The sequence below is a fragment of the Marmota marmota genome, unplaced genomic scaffold (genome assembly GCF_001458135.2).
Source record: "Marmota marmota marmota unplaced genomic scaffold, marMar, whole genome shotgun sequence".
Taxonomy (NCBI): Eukaryota; Metazoa; Chordata; class Mammalia; order Rodentia; family Sciuridae; genus Marmota; species Marmota marmota.
In genome coordinates this window covers 57249575-57264474 of record NW_026000026.1, presented here as the reverse complement: position 1 = coordinate 57264474, position 14900 = coordinate 57249575, and positions in this window count along the sequence as shown.

Here is a 14900-nt window from a genome sequence, read left to right as displayed (position 1 = left end):
CCAGATAGTTCCCTTGCTGTCTTACATGCTTTCTCCACCCTTCTCTGATTCCACAAGATATTTAGCTTTCCCTCAAACTAAAATAAAATGTGGGGTTGGAGGGAGATATTTATTACTTGTTTCTTTGCCTGAAGGGACTAGAGGAATCAAAATCCAGAAAATAATTGAAGGAGTGAAGCAAAACTCTAAATTTAATCCATTAATACTCAAAAGTTTTAATTTAATCTAAGATTGCAATATTGCCTATATAAAATGGAATTTGTCAAAGGAGCATTTGAAAATTCAGTGAATCTTTATCTGTTAATTTCACAGGTTTCTCAGAAGCAGCTTCTTCCTATGACAGCACTGAGGAAGCACAAATCCATCCAGCACTCAGGAGACCAACTGAGGACATAAACTTTTGGATGCAGAGTTACAGTAGACCACGAGGGGTGACTCACCAGCAATCCAGCTGCAAAGTCAGGAACTGTGCAGAGGCCCAGGAAAGCTTTGCACTCAGTCCTCCCAGAGTGAGAATGGCAGAACTACATACAACACATCATATCACAGGAGCCTAAGGAGACTTGGCTTCTACGGGAACATAAAAGCACATAGAGGGAAAATCAAATTTCAAATAAATCATGTCTCAGTCACTATTAGCGCACCACGATGGATGTCTTTGACTATTGTTCTCTGATTATATAAGCAAGCTGTGAGTGGGATGTATGGGAACATGGCAACTATTCCAGGATTCTAAGATCAACTGGATTTTATTTTTAAATGCAAGTTGGTACTGATATTTTTGCCACGTTTTGTTAGGGTCTGTAAACAAGTCAAGATGGCGCCTGCCATTTTGCCAGATGGAGTGGTTTGTGAAGTAACGCCAGTGAGCTATTAAGTGTGGAGATTCCTTATTGCTTGACTGCTGTGTCTAGTTTATGTTAATTAAGATAAGCTGTGTGTATTCAGTAACGTATATATACCCCTCTTGTCCTACAATAAACAGCTCCCACTCCTGCTGTATCAGTCTTCACAAGTTGCTCGCCACCCCCCAGTTAGTTTGCTGCAGCCAGACTGTGGCAGATGGTGGCCCGTCTGGGGAGCCCCAGGACACTTGGGGGTAAGTGACAAGGAAAAGCTGCCCGTCCATAGATAGGACGGGAGCAAATCTGCTCGTCCCTAGATAGGGCGAGAGGAAAAATGGCCATTTCGAGAAAATGGAGAGGATTGATACAGTATGTTTGTGTCTTGTTTTGTCTTGAAATGTTGTATTGTCTTTGTGATGAAAATATGGAAGGGATGTTAGGTAAATTGATAAGGGAAAGAGGCACCCCAGTGGAACCAAGAACAGTTAGGGCATACGTTGATAAAAGCCCAGGAACTCTAGTCAGAAAGAAGAAAAAAGTTCAGAGGAGGAAGGATTATCAAGGAAAAGTTTGCAAAGAAAGACTATTACTAAATACTTTTCATTACTGAGGGTGCGCGAATCCGTACGGCAGCTGCCGCGTGCGCGAGCCAGTCACGGCGCAGCAAGGACTTTCCAAGCAGCGGCAGCCGGCTCTTCCCTGCCCCCTGTCCGGGGAGTGGGATGCCACTGCTGTGAGCCCAAATCCAGACCTGACCCGGAGGCACAGTCTCACAGGCTCTTGCTCCCTGTGCCCGGTGGCAGTTTGAGTCCGGGACACTCCCCGTCTGGGGCTGCCCAAGGACGCTGCAGCCGGGCAGAGGACACACATGGTGCCCCTGAAGTTTGGTCATTTCCAATGTCAATAACTACAATGGTTCTCCCACACCTGGAGGCTAATGAGTAATGAGCACCATTAAGGCCCATTTCAAATGTAAAAAACCTTGAGATAATGTACTAAATTGTTCAGAAGGTTGTTTTCTTAGCGCCTGCTGGAATACTACAGGATTTTCTTTAGTCATCATTGCCAGAGTTTCTGCCTTCGTCCCAGTGCTGGTGAGGACAAAGGTAGAAGAATTTCCAGTGTTGCTGAGAACCATAGGAGAATTCGGATCAAGCTAGCTGCCTGTAGAACTTACCTGGACTGTGAACTTACCTGGACTGTGATTTACCTGGTCTGTGAGTTCATCTACTGAGACACTGCTTTACCTGGACTGAGACAACAAACTGTAATCTACAACAAATTGTAACTCGGTATCTTTGCTAATGGTGTCATTGCTGTTACAATTTTTCCAAAGGCTTCTTACTTGGAGCCATCAATTGGCTTGGTATCGTGGCATTTTGTATCCTCCCCTTCTGCTTGTAGCAGATTATTTATGGTGTTTGTGTAAAAACCACTATGGTTGTTATCCACAAGTGTGGCTGAGTGTGTTGGGCCAGTAGTCAAAGACGGGTAAGATCCAATTGCAGTGGTACCAACCTAAGACAGGAGGCTGACGATTTGAGGTCAGACCATCCAATGATGGGTAAGAACCATATGTAGTATTGGACAACCTAAAACAAGCACGGTCCCTAAGCCACATACTTGTTATTTAAATTAAACAAAAGCCGGAAATGTTAGGGTCTGTAAACAAGTCAAGATGGCGCCTGCCATTTTGCCAGAGGGAGTGGTTTGTGAAGTAACGCCAGTGAGCCATTAAGTATGGAGATTCCTTATTGCTTGACTGCTGTATCTAGTTTATGTTAAATAAGATAAGCTGTGTGTATTCAGTAATGTATATATACCCCTCCTGTCCTACAATAAACGGCTCCCACTCCTGCTGTATCAATCTTCACAAGTTGCTCGTCACCCCCCCCCCCCAGGTTAGTTTGCTGCAGCCAGACTGAGGCAACATTTTCTCCACAATATACAGATTACTCACTTCCAAAATATAAAATGCCCTCCTAACATTGAAACAGTAGCTCCTGCCCATTATACTGTTTCCTTGTAGCTCAGTTTATCTTTATGCAACAACTACTATGTTCCTGGTTTAGTGCTGGCCTAAGATGTTTACAGAAGTATGAACCATGGTCTGCATCCTTGCAAATGTCACAGGCTAGCTACAGAGACACCGGCCATGACATAGAAGACTAGGGAATTCCATACTCTATTCTAACAAGTTACCTAGTGAGAATTCCTTTACCTTTCAATATTATTTAGAATGGGATGCATCATGCTTTTGATGGGGTCTCTAAATTGCAATTGGCCTCATTCTTTTTCACTGGTACAAGGTAACAGTGGTGCAGTGTTCATTTAGGGCCTTTTAACTTCCATGAAAGGTGGTGAAGGAAGGCTGAATTAGTTCATCCTGATCCCTGGGAGCACAAAGAGAGATGCTCCTTGAAAGGTGGGACTTGGGCCTATGCCTCTCTGGTGCTGGGACAGAAAAGCACATTCTACCTCCTGACTCTGCTTCTGCTCTGCCCCCTTCCCTCCATCACCATGGCATCTAATTTGTTCTCTACCACCTTTTCCCTCCCAGATGCCCTGCCCTGCCTGGGCTGACTTCTTCCAGCCCTTTCTGTCCAGTCTATTCTCCACCCTGTGACCCTCATATTCTGCATTTTCATCCTTGTTTATCAAGTATGATGGACAAATAGAAATTATATTCTTTTAATTTTGATAGAATTTTCCACTGTGGAATAATAACTGTGATCAAACTAATTAACACACCCACTGCTTCATCTTTTCTGTAGGGTGGCAAGAATACTTGGGAACTACTCAGCTTATTTTAGAGAAACAGAGACAATGTCAATACTACAGTCACATCGCTGGACATGAGGTATCCAGTATGTTTATCATATAACTAGTTATTATATTTCTTAATTATGTAGCCAATGGCATCACTCACAGGTTAAATACTACAATGGCACCTTATCACCCTGAGGTTAAATTGGAAATTCCAAGGAAACAAGACATCATGATCTGGAATCTGGCTAATTTCCAGTCCTACCAGGAGCCACCTCAATGATGCCCAAAATCATAGTGCATCTCCTCATGGTACCCACAATGCACCACACTCTCTCCCCTTTCCAAGATTTCCAGGATCCCTGTCTAACCCCTTTCCTACCCTTTCCTTTTGGTAAGAACTCAGCCAGCCCTTTGGACTTTTTAATCCATACTTTGTGGCAGAGAGGACTTTCCACAGGTCTGTTCCCTCCCTTGGGGCACATGGGCTCCCCACCACCAGGCTCAACCATGCACTGATTCTCTTGTGGCATGTGAGTGAAGGAGTAGATGGCTGTCGTTCCCTGGCCTGGGTGCCTTGGGATTGAGGTGCCTTCCTGTGCTTCCTGCTCTGTTGGCTGGATGCCAAGGACTCCCAGGTACCAGGAAACAGAGCCAGATCCTGGCAACAAAAGGAAATAAGTCTGTTGACACTAATTACTTTGTGCTGCTCTCTTGAGATCTGGAATTTCTTCATGACAATAGCTACCTTTACCTTAACAGTGAGATAATATATAATCTTATGATATCTTCAAGATAATCAATCTCAATTTTGGAATTCAAAATTACATTAACTAGACATGACAAATAATGTCTCCTGGATGGGATCTCAGAATAGAAAAATAACATTAGGTAAAAATCTATGGAAACCTGAATAAATTATGTGCTTTAGCCAGTAATAATGTCAATATTGGTCCATTACTTGTATCAAATGCACCACAGCAAAGCAAAATGTTAATAATAGGGGAAATTGCAGGGGGAAGTGACTGTGCCAGAAGTGTTGAATCTGCTCATTTTTTTCTGTAAATCTAAAACTATTGTAAAAATAATACCTATTAATGTACAAAGTTTCAACTAATTTAGATGGATGAATTCTAGAGACCTACTATACAGAATTGAGTCTGTATTAACAACATGAGGTCATCCAATTAGAAATTTGTCAGGAGCATTTCTCTCCTGTTAAGTATCCTTCCAACACCTACACGTATGCAAGTATGCACACCAAGCCACATGGACACATGAGCCCACATAGGTGCTGAAAATGCCTCTGTTACTTGGAGGTGGGGGAGGCAATGGTGTTTGGCATACCCAATCTCACCAAATTGTGTGTATTCAACATGTGCAGCTCTTTGTACATCAATTTTACCAAAGTAAATCTGCTTTTAAAAATAAATTTAAACAACTGCCACCATCCTAAAAATTCACATTGATTTGACACACAGTCACTTCTTATGCAACATGAGGACCTGTTGGGGCTGGCTGTCTTCATGAGTTTAACAATGGAAGGGATCAGACTCCAAATCCTATGTCCCCTACCTCATTCAGTTTTCTTCCTACCCGTAGGGTCCTAACCAAACTGCTGGGCAGTTAGGGAAGCAGTGGGTCTCACCTGATTGGCACTGATGCTCAATGGTTCATGGCTAGTTCTCAGAGGTCCTGAAAGGTATGTAAAGCTGGCTCCTAGTGAGCATTTCATCCAAACAGCACAGCCTTGCTCAAAGGCCACCTCTCCTGCTCCTGCTCCAATTCCCTCAGCAACTGTCCCTTACAGAAGAGCAGAACCTCACACTACTCAGGTCTTCTTGCCCCGGCCAGCTCACCCATCCAGTCCAACACATCTCCTGTGGGTGCAGCAGTGGGAGTCACAAATCTATCCTGCCCAGGAGATGCCTTGTTCTGCTGCCCCTCCAGTGCAGCCCCCCACTGGTCAGCCACCAAGGCCTAGCTGTCTGTAGGATGACTCCAGGCCAGGTACCTGTGGCCATGCCCTCCTAATTTGCAGATTCACCTGGAGCTCTGCAGGGTGCCCCTGGAGGGTCACTTCCCCCTACCTAGACTTGCTCCTTGTGTGGAGGGGGATGGAATTCACAGCACAGTTATGCAGAAACAGTCCCTGGGCTGTTACCACTGTCCCCAAAGTTCCTAAGGGTCTGATCTATGAATGTGTCCAGTGGGGGTGTCTTTGAGAAAACAGTTTCTGGTAAAAAGAGAAAGGGACCTCGACAGTGAAGATTCAAATAAAAAGGTAAACCACAAATTAATTTTTTTACCCCTCTTTATGAAAGAGAGTCATGCCTATAGTCACAGAAACTCAAGAGGCTGAGGCTGGAGGATCACAGTTTCAAAGCCAGCCTCAGTAGCTTGGCAAGGGCTTAAAAAACTTGGTGAGACTGTGTCTCAAAATAAAAAAAAAATTAAAAGTGCTGGGATATATCTCAGTGGTTAAGCACCCATGGGTTCAATTTCTGGTACCTGCCCCCCCAAAAAAAGAAAGAAAAATAGAGGGATTAGTTACTAATGGCAGAGACACGGGGCAATCTTCTGTCCACCATACCCCTTCACAGGTGGAGACATGAGTGAGAGGGCATGAGAAATTCCGTGCTACAGTGGGGGTGGGGGTGGGGGTGAGAGTGGCAGAAAAGAAAAGTGCATCATGTGACTAATGTGCAGGGGCAGGTCCAGTGACTGAGAGGTGTCATTTGACTCAGGTTTTGAGGAGCTTTCAGATAGGAGCCATGGTCCTAGGAGGCCTCAGCACTACTAGGGGCATCTGAATTTTGGACAGCTCCTTTCCCCACACTGATGACAGCTTTTTACTTCAAGACTGGAAACACCATTTCATGCATGATGTCATATTCATGCAACCAGGAAAATGCCACCATGGCAGGGTCTTCCAGTATGAGGCCTGATCCGGGCCACAGCATCAGGTGCAAAGGTGGATGTTCCAGGAAATCACCATCAATCTGCAATGCAGAGGTGGCTCCAAAGTGGTCTGGCCATGACCACTGGAAGGAGGGATAAGAGGCACAGAGAAGGACACCTCCTGGCCCCATGTCTGCCCAGGGCTTGGCTTATCACACCCAGCACAGCTAACTCCTGAAGCCCAGGAGACAAGCCTGCTATTCTTGATAGACATGCAGCTCAGTTTAAGCTTCTATTACTTTAACCAAAGGCCCCTACCTCACGTAAATTTCCCATGGTGCTAAAACCAGATTCATCCAGTCAACAAAGCTGAGACCAGAGCTGAAATGGTCCTGAGCCTGTTATGGGCAGGAGCTGGGGTGTTGCCTTTCCCCCAGGGTCCCTGTGTTGAAGGCTCAGCTCTCAAGATGTTCCTGGGGAGCTGTGACACAGAGGAATGTCCTCAGGAGGACTCCATGGGTGGTGGAGGCCCAGGCTTGTCCTCAACTGAAACAGAACACAGCCTGTACAAAGAAAGTGCCCTCTATACAGAAAACACCTTTATAAAGGAAAACAACTGTATAAAAACCCACTGGGAAGAATCATGTCCAGCTCCAAGCTGCAGACCAGAGCCTTCTTCCTTCTATTAGTGAACACTTCTTTACACTTACGAGTTAATCAGCTCTCTTGGTGCCCCTTTAAGCATCTTTGGCAAGTTCCAAAGAGGCCTCCCATGCACAGAAGTGTCTTTTGGATGAAATAACCAGGACATAAGGCTTCTGGGAATGCAGAGAGAACAGATGCTTGCCTGTCCTGGGACGGTAATTCCAGTGTCACACACACAGAGCCACAGGGAGGTTTTGGAAGGTAATAAGCATAGAGAAGGCAGGGGACACAGTTCAACCCACAGCAGTGACTTGTCATCACTGTGTCCCTAGCACCTAGCACCAAACCAGGTGGTGTAGGCAGGTTCCCATCATGCTTGAGTGCCTCATCACTCATCCATGTTCTGTGGACAAAAATAATGAAAGTCACTACCTCTTAGAATTATCAAGGGAATTTAGAAAGTGTTTGTTTGAAAAGCCCTTAGAAAGTTGCCTTTGCCTGGTAAGAACCAGTGGCTTCTCACATTAGTAATTCACGCCTGTCTCAGCCTCTCACCCTGCTTCCCCAAGCCAGGCCTTCATCTGGCTTAGTCACTTAAGTGTGCTCAACACAAACTTGGCACCAGCTCATGGAGAAGCTCAATTAATACCTGTCAGATGAACTAAGGAGCAGATGGATGAGGACTGAGTGGGGCATTTGCAAGGCTGAAACGCAAAGATGTTCACAGGAAACAGAAATAACTGTAGAACTTTTCCCTCAGCACAAGTTTTCACAAATCAAATTTTGCCTTATTCTGTCAATCTTCCCAGAGTACTGGCAACCTTTTCTGGTTTGTTTTGCTCCCTTTTTTTTACTTTATTACTAATTCATAAAAAAATCTGCCTACTGGGTAAATGCACACTATCAAGACAGAAATAGACAGATGTCTCTCATTAGCACAAGATGGCTTCAATCTTTCACACAACTTTTTTTTCCTGTTTAATGCTCATCAATACATCCTAGGAAATAAAGGTTTCGGGCAAATAATGTCATTTTATGAGATTCCACTTGAGAAACTCCACAGGGTGTGAATTGAGGACACCCTGGGGTGGTTTTCAGCTTGTTCTGGTGGCAGGGGAAGCAAGCGCTATCTGGGCACAGTTGGGGCTTATGGGGTGCTGGCCTATTTTACTTGATTATATGTATCCTCATGTCCACTCCTCCATTATTCACAAAAACTCACTTTAGACTGCCAAATGATCACTCTTCATGTCTTTATCTACTAAAATTCCTATTTATCCTGAGTTCTGAGGCCCCACTCCTGCCTGAGCCTGGCCATTGATGCATCTTTTCCCTCCTGCTCTTCAGACTTAGACATTTCCCTCCAGAACAGCTGGGGGAAACTTTATTTTTTTTAATGTATTCTTTATTTAGTCATAGTTAGACACAATACCTTTATTTTATTTATTTATTTTTATGTGGTGCTGAGGATTGAACCCAGCACTTCCACATGCAAGGTGAGCGCTCTCCTGCTGAGCCACAACCCAGCCCCTGGGGGAAATATTTGTTTGAAAATGCTTCTGCAAAAGAGTTTTCCTTCACTCTGGAAAAGTCTGAAATGACAAGGCCTTTGTATGCTCAAAAACCCAAAGGTAAGACAAGATTGAGCTCCAGACTCACTTGGAATTCGTTGCTCCTGGGGAACCAATCTTAAAATATGCAGTAGAGACCTCAGGAAGCGGGTGCACCCTCATGCCCCATATGTGAAATAGTTACGCCTCAGTTGTGAGAGTCAGTATGTGGGCATCCCAGAGGTCAGCTGAAGCTGTTTCCATGGGGAGGAAGTGCAGATGACTTCTCATTTATCTCCCAATCCCTCCGTGTGCACTGAGCTGGGGTTTAGTACTTTTGACATTGACAAATGTTTGATGAGTTTCTTTTTAATTTCAAAAATTGAAGTCCATGCAAGACAGTTTCATAGCAAACAATAATAATATGTAAACACACTATGTTGAAATATAATATCCATACATTAACATTCACCTATTTTAAGAACAGGAGTTTTGACAAATGCAGAATCATGTAATTGTCACCACCATCAAGACCTGGAACATTCCTGTGACCCTGAACGATACATGCACACCCCTGCAGAGGATGCACTTGCCACCCTCCAGGTCTCCAGCAGCTATTCATCAACTTTACCTGGCTCCAGTTTTGCTATTTCCAGAATTCCTGTACCCTGGAGGTGCCCAGTATGCTGTTGTACCTGCTTCTTTCACCATACAATTGGAGGCCTGTCCTGGCTCTGGGTGGCAGATCCCTGCTCATAATGGGGCTGGATTTTCCTGTGTGGACAAGGTATGACACTGTCCACTCACCAGCCAAGAGACATAAGGACTCTTTTCAGCTCTGGCCAGCTGCAAAAGCTGCTGTGAACATTGTCCTACCTCTCAACATAATGCAGGGTACAGTGGCCAGCCTGTCTTTCACAGAGTTGGAAGTTAACCATTATTTCCTCAGATGTCTTTTCTGTCCCTTTTTCTCTCTCCTCTCCTTCAACTCCAGCACCATATGGAGGCCTCATTGCCGTCCCACAGGGCCCTGATACATGTTTTCCAGTTTTTCCCTTCTCTGTTCCCTGGGTTGGATAATTCCACCGGTCTGTCTTCCAGTTCACTGACTTTTCCTTCCATATTCTCTAATCTTATGGTAAGACACCTAGTAAAATGTTTTTATTGCATAGTTTATGTAGTTCCAAGCTAGAATTTAATTTTTTTATAGTTTCTATTTCTCCATTTCTAACCATTGTAGTAGTTTGGTTTTTGTTGCTATAACAAAACAGATGAGGCTGCTGAAGAAAAAAGTTTTATTTAGCTCAGGTAGGAAGTTTAAATTTAAAGAAAAGGCGGTCCCATCAATTAGGCCTCTCATGGGGACCTCATGCAGAGGGGATCACAGGAGTGGAAGCTCCTGTTCTAGAGAGATCACATGGAGAGAAGGAAGCCAGGGGTTTCCAGGACCAGCCTCGTTCTTTTCTAACAACCTTCTTAGGAGAACTAACCAGGGTCCCATGCAAACCATTGTAATCACTTCACAGGGCATACTACCAGTGACCTAGTGAGTCCCCAGCCCCCACCTCTCAAAGGGGCCACCTCTTAACTTTGCCAAACTGGGGGACCACCACTTCCAAACCATAGCAGGCTTTTCTCCTTAATGTCCATAGTTAATTTTTTTATAAAGCAAGTTTGATGATCATATCCATCTCCACTGATGGTTTTTCCTTTGTTCTGTGGGTCTAATTTTCTTGTTTCTGATCATCATAGACAATGTGGATAATGCCTGGTGGAGGGTCTGGTTCAGTTATGTGTCTCTGAAGAATCATGCTGTTGATTCTTAGTCAAACATGTGGTTAATCTGAGCTTCTTGGAGTCTTCAGAGGGTCAGCCACGAGTTTGGGCAGATTATACACAGGATTTGAGGCCCCCTGTCAAAGACTCTTCTTTCTCCAAGATGAGCCACTCACTTTCCAATGGCCACTTTCATCTCAAAGTTTCCCTCCAGTTCTTCAAGCCAATAAGACTCAATTTTCTGAGTCGTAGCTTTCCTGTGTGGGGCCTGCAATCCTCAGTCTCTGAGTCATGAAGCAGGAACATGCACACACACTTGCACATGTACACACACACACACACACACACACAATGTGCAGCCTGTTCTCACAGCCCTCTGGCCCCTCCCTGTGACTGGGATGAGTCTGAAAAAGCCCCTGAGAGGGGCTGCATTTGCTTTCCCCCCACAGGTCCTGTGGCTGTCTGCACAGCCAAGCAAGTTGCTGGGGCTGCAGAGACAGGTGCTGTGGCCCAGTTCAGGCATGAGCCAGGATGAGGGGCTCCAGGTCTTGCCATGGTGAGCAGCTTTCCCTGGGGTGAGCAGCTTTCCCTGGGGAGTGGGCATCTCTCATTGTTTCATCAGCCCGGAACTCACAGTACCTTGGAATCATAAAGAATTATTTCAACAGCACAAGAGCAAAGGGAAATTTAAAGATCAAAGATGGAAGGAGATGGACAGATTGCCTAGGATATTAACAAAAGAGAATCTATAACCTCATTACCCTTGAAATTCAGTGGTGTTGAGAGAAGCCCACAAATAGGCTGACATTCTGAATGCCATTTGGGTCAAAAATAAGGTGACTATTCTTGTAATCTTCCATTTAACTGGTGGCTTTTCAATAAATGTCAGCTGGGCAGAAAGTAAATAGCAGGGATTTGCAGGCTCCTCCCATCTCAAAGTATGCCAAGCTGGTAGGGCTGTCCTCTAGGACACAGGAATTCTTCGGGCACCAATTAAGTTTAGTAAGGTATACAGTGCTGTAAACAAAATGGGGTCACATAGCCTCGAAAAGTCTTACAAGACAGAATAGCTGTTATTCAATACTATGTCTCTTGCTAATGACTCAAATAGGAAACAAATAGTAAAATCAGGGTGTGTGATTAAACAGTTCTTAGTATATTTAGCCATTTATGAATGTGGAGGAATGAAGAGTGAGAACATAGCTACTTGTCCACATGGAAGAACACTGCTCTGAAATAAGGAGCTCCATGAGTTTATGAATTGGCAGATGCTAGCTAATTGGTCTGAGTGTAGTGACATTAATCTTAACCACTATGCACTGGAGTGACTTCAATAAAAGCCAAACACAAAGGAGCAATAAAATATATCACTATGCCATATATGTTCGAATTCAATTGTAGAGGAAAATATGGTTTTCTAATGTTTTAAAAACTTGGAAAAAGTTAGATAAATATGTCATCATCTAGCTTGCAGTTGTGGGAAAAAAGGAGCCTGCTTTCAGATCTTATTACAGGGAGAAAATCAGTTTGTATCAAGATTTTTATTCCTATCCATCACTATGTTCCGTTGAATAGGGTTTTCATAATTCCTAAACTATTACACATAATGTTGATATCTTCTGAATTGTAATTGTTTTTAATTGAATAGGATATAATTAATGTGCTGCATCATGGTCATCTCTTTTCACCCACCACCTTACCTCAAATTTTTAGTGCTTAGGATGGAATCCACAAGCATTTTACTACACGTTATGGTTTAGATGTTAAGTGTTCCCTAAAAGCTCACATGTGAGACAATAAAAGAGGGTTCAGAGAGGAAATGATTGGGTTGTGAGAGCCTTAACCCAGTCAGTGAATTAATCCCCTTATGGGATTAACTGAGTGGCAATTGGAAGCTGGAGGATGAGGGGCATTGGGAGTGTGGTTTGGGGATATATATTTACATTTGGCAAGTGGAGATCTCTTGCTCTGGTTTCTGATCATCATGTAAGCCACTTTGATCTGACACATTCTTCCACCGTGATGTTCTGCCTCATCTCATACCCCAAGGAAGGGAACCAGCCTTCAATGGACAAAGACCTCTGAAACCATGAGTCCTCAAATAAACTTTTCCTCTCCTAAGATTGTTCTGGTCAGATTTTTGGTAAAATTAGTGAAAAAGTTGACTAATATAGAAATTGGTACCAAGAAATGCGATCATTGATTTAACTAACCTGACCATGTGGTTCATAAAGTTTGGGAGCATTTTGGAATTTGGAGGAAGTATTTTGAGATTTTTAGCAGAGAAAATTGGAAATGCTTTAGATGTTGTAAGCTGAGCTTAATGGCCGATTCTGGTGGTACCTCAAAAGACTTATAGTCCAAAAGGACTGTGGACAGTGAAGAGGGTTTAGAGGAAAATATGGGCAACATTGGTAATTGGACTAGAGAGCATTCATGTTATGTTCTGGCTGAGAAGTTGCTGCATTTTGCCCATGTCCTGAGACTTTGTATGAGGCTAATTTTAAAAGCAATAAACTACTTCTTTTTTATTTCCCCTTTTGGCACTGGGGATTGAACCCAGAGGCGCAAAGCCACAGCCAAAGGCTTTTTTAATATTTTTTATTTAGACACAGGGCCTTGCTGAGTTGCTCAGGGTCTTGTTGAGTTGCTGAGGCTGGCTTTGAACTCACAATCCTCCTGCTTAAGCCCCTTGAGCTGCTGGGATTACAGGTGTGAATCAGCAAGACTGGCAAAAGTGATGAACTTCTTAATCTGGCAGAAGAAATTTATGGGCAGCAAAGCATTCAGAAAGTGGCATAGATATTGCTACTGGCTTATAGCCAAGTTTATTGTGATAGTTAGGAGAAGAAAGCAGAGCAGAAAGATTTGAAAAACTTGGACTTGAATGGCAGGAATAAAACTGGGGCTAAGGAAGTTGCTTTTAGGGTCTGGGCTATGAAATCAGTTGATATCCTAATTGGCTTACCTCTTAATGTGATCTGCTGGGGTTTTTTTCCTTGCAGCTTTTAAATTTCTATTTTTATTCTATGTATTAGGCATTATCATTATTATGTGTCTTGAACAGAATTTTTTATCTTGCTTATTTGGGTTCCTGTCTCTTGTATTTAGGTTTTGACTTTATTCCTAAGATTTGGAAATTTTCTAATATTATTTCATTGAAAAGATTGTGCATTCCTTTAGTTTTTATATCACTGCCTTCATCTAGATGATTCCTAGATTCTTAGATTTGGTCTCTTAATTTCATCTCAGATTTTTGAATTTTCATTATTTCAGCATCATTTCTTTATTGACAACTTTATTTCCAATACCAGATGTGTGTGTGTGTGTGTGTGTGTGTGTCTGTCTGTCTGTCTTCAGGACCGGAGAATCTGTTTTCAAAATGGTCTAATCTATTGGTGATGCTTTCAACTGAACTTTTAATTTGACTTATTCAGTCTTTTATTTCCAGAATTTCTGTTTGGTTCTTTTACAGAATCTTTGTCTCTTTATTGAAATGATCTTTCACTTTCTGTTTTTTCTCAGCTCATTCCTTACATTTCTTTATAGCTTAATGGACATTTTTTTTCATTATATAAAGAATACTTTATTAGTTTCTGTAATCAAACCCACATAAATGGGAACTTACATATTAAATACAGTGCATTACCCCTGTACAAATTGAAAAAAAATTAAGTTCAACATTTCTAGACCAATATGGTTTTTAATTTCTGTACAATGCCAACTCAACATGGTAAACTGGCATACTTTTTCCAAAGTCGATAGCACAGCTAAAGTTTCCAAAAATTCAAATTATACATATAAAGACCAATAATGGTAATATGTTATGCATCAATAGCAGCAACAGCTTTTCCAGGTTCTGCAGTCATCTGAACAAAATTATAGAGACACCCAGCACACACCATTAAAAGGGGCAGGGGGAGGGGTAAAAAAGCAAAAGCAAAACAAAACCCGAGAAAACAGCAAAGTTCTGTCAATGAGCATTTTAAGTATGAATTTTCTAAATTACTTCTCCAATATTTCCTCCACTGTGGTGTCAACTTATTCCAGAACATTATTGGCCACAGATCACCCAGCATCACATCAAACAGACTAGAATACCTCTACCTTAGACTAACATATCCTGCACACTCTGAAATATACACAGGATACCCTATACTGAATTAAATAGCATTGGATACAGTGTTGCCTTCAGGAGCACACACAAGAGTATACCCCTGTAACAGGTAATTACTAGGCCACTAAGTCACAGACAAATTAAAGAACATCTCCTTTGACCAGACAGAAAGCTAGTAGGTACCTATAAAAACCAAAGATCAAAGGGGACCTCCTAGAATTGTATTAGAGTCGAGGAGGTGTAGGGCTGCTGTCTCTGGAGTGCACAGGTCACAGGTCAGTGGGCTTGTGTCTAGGTTCA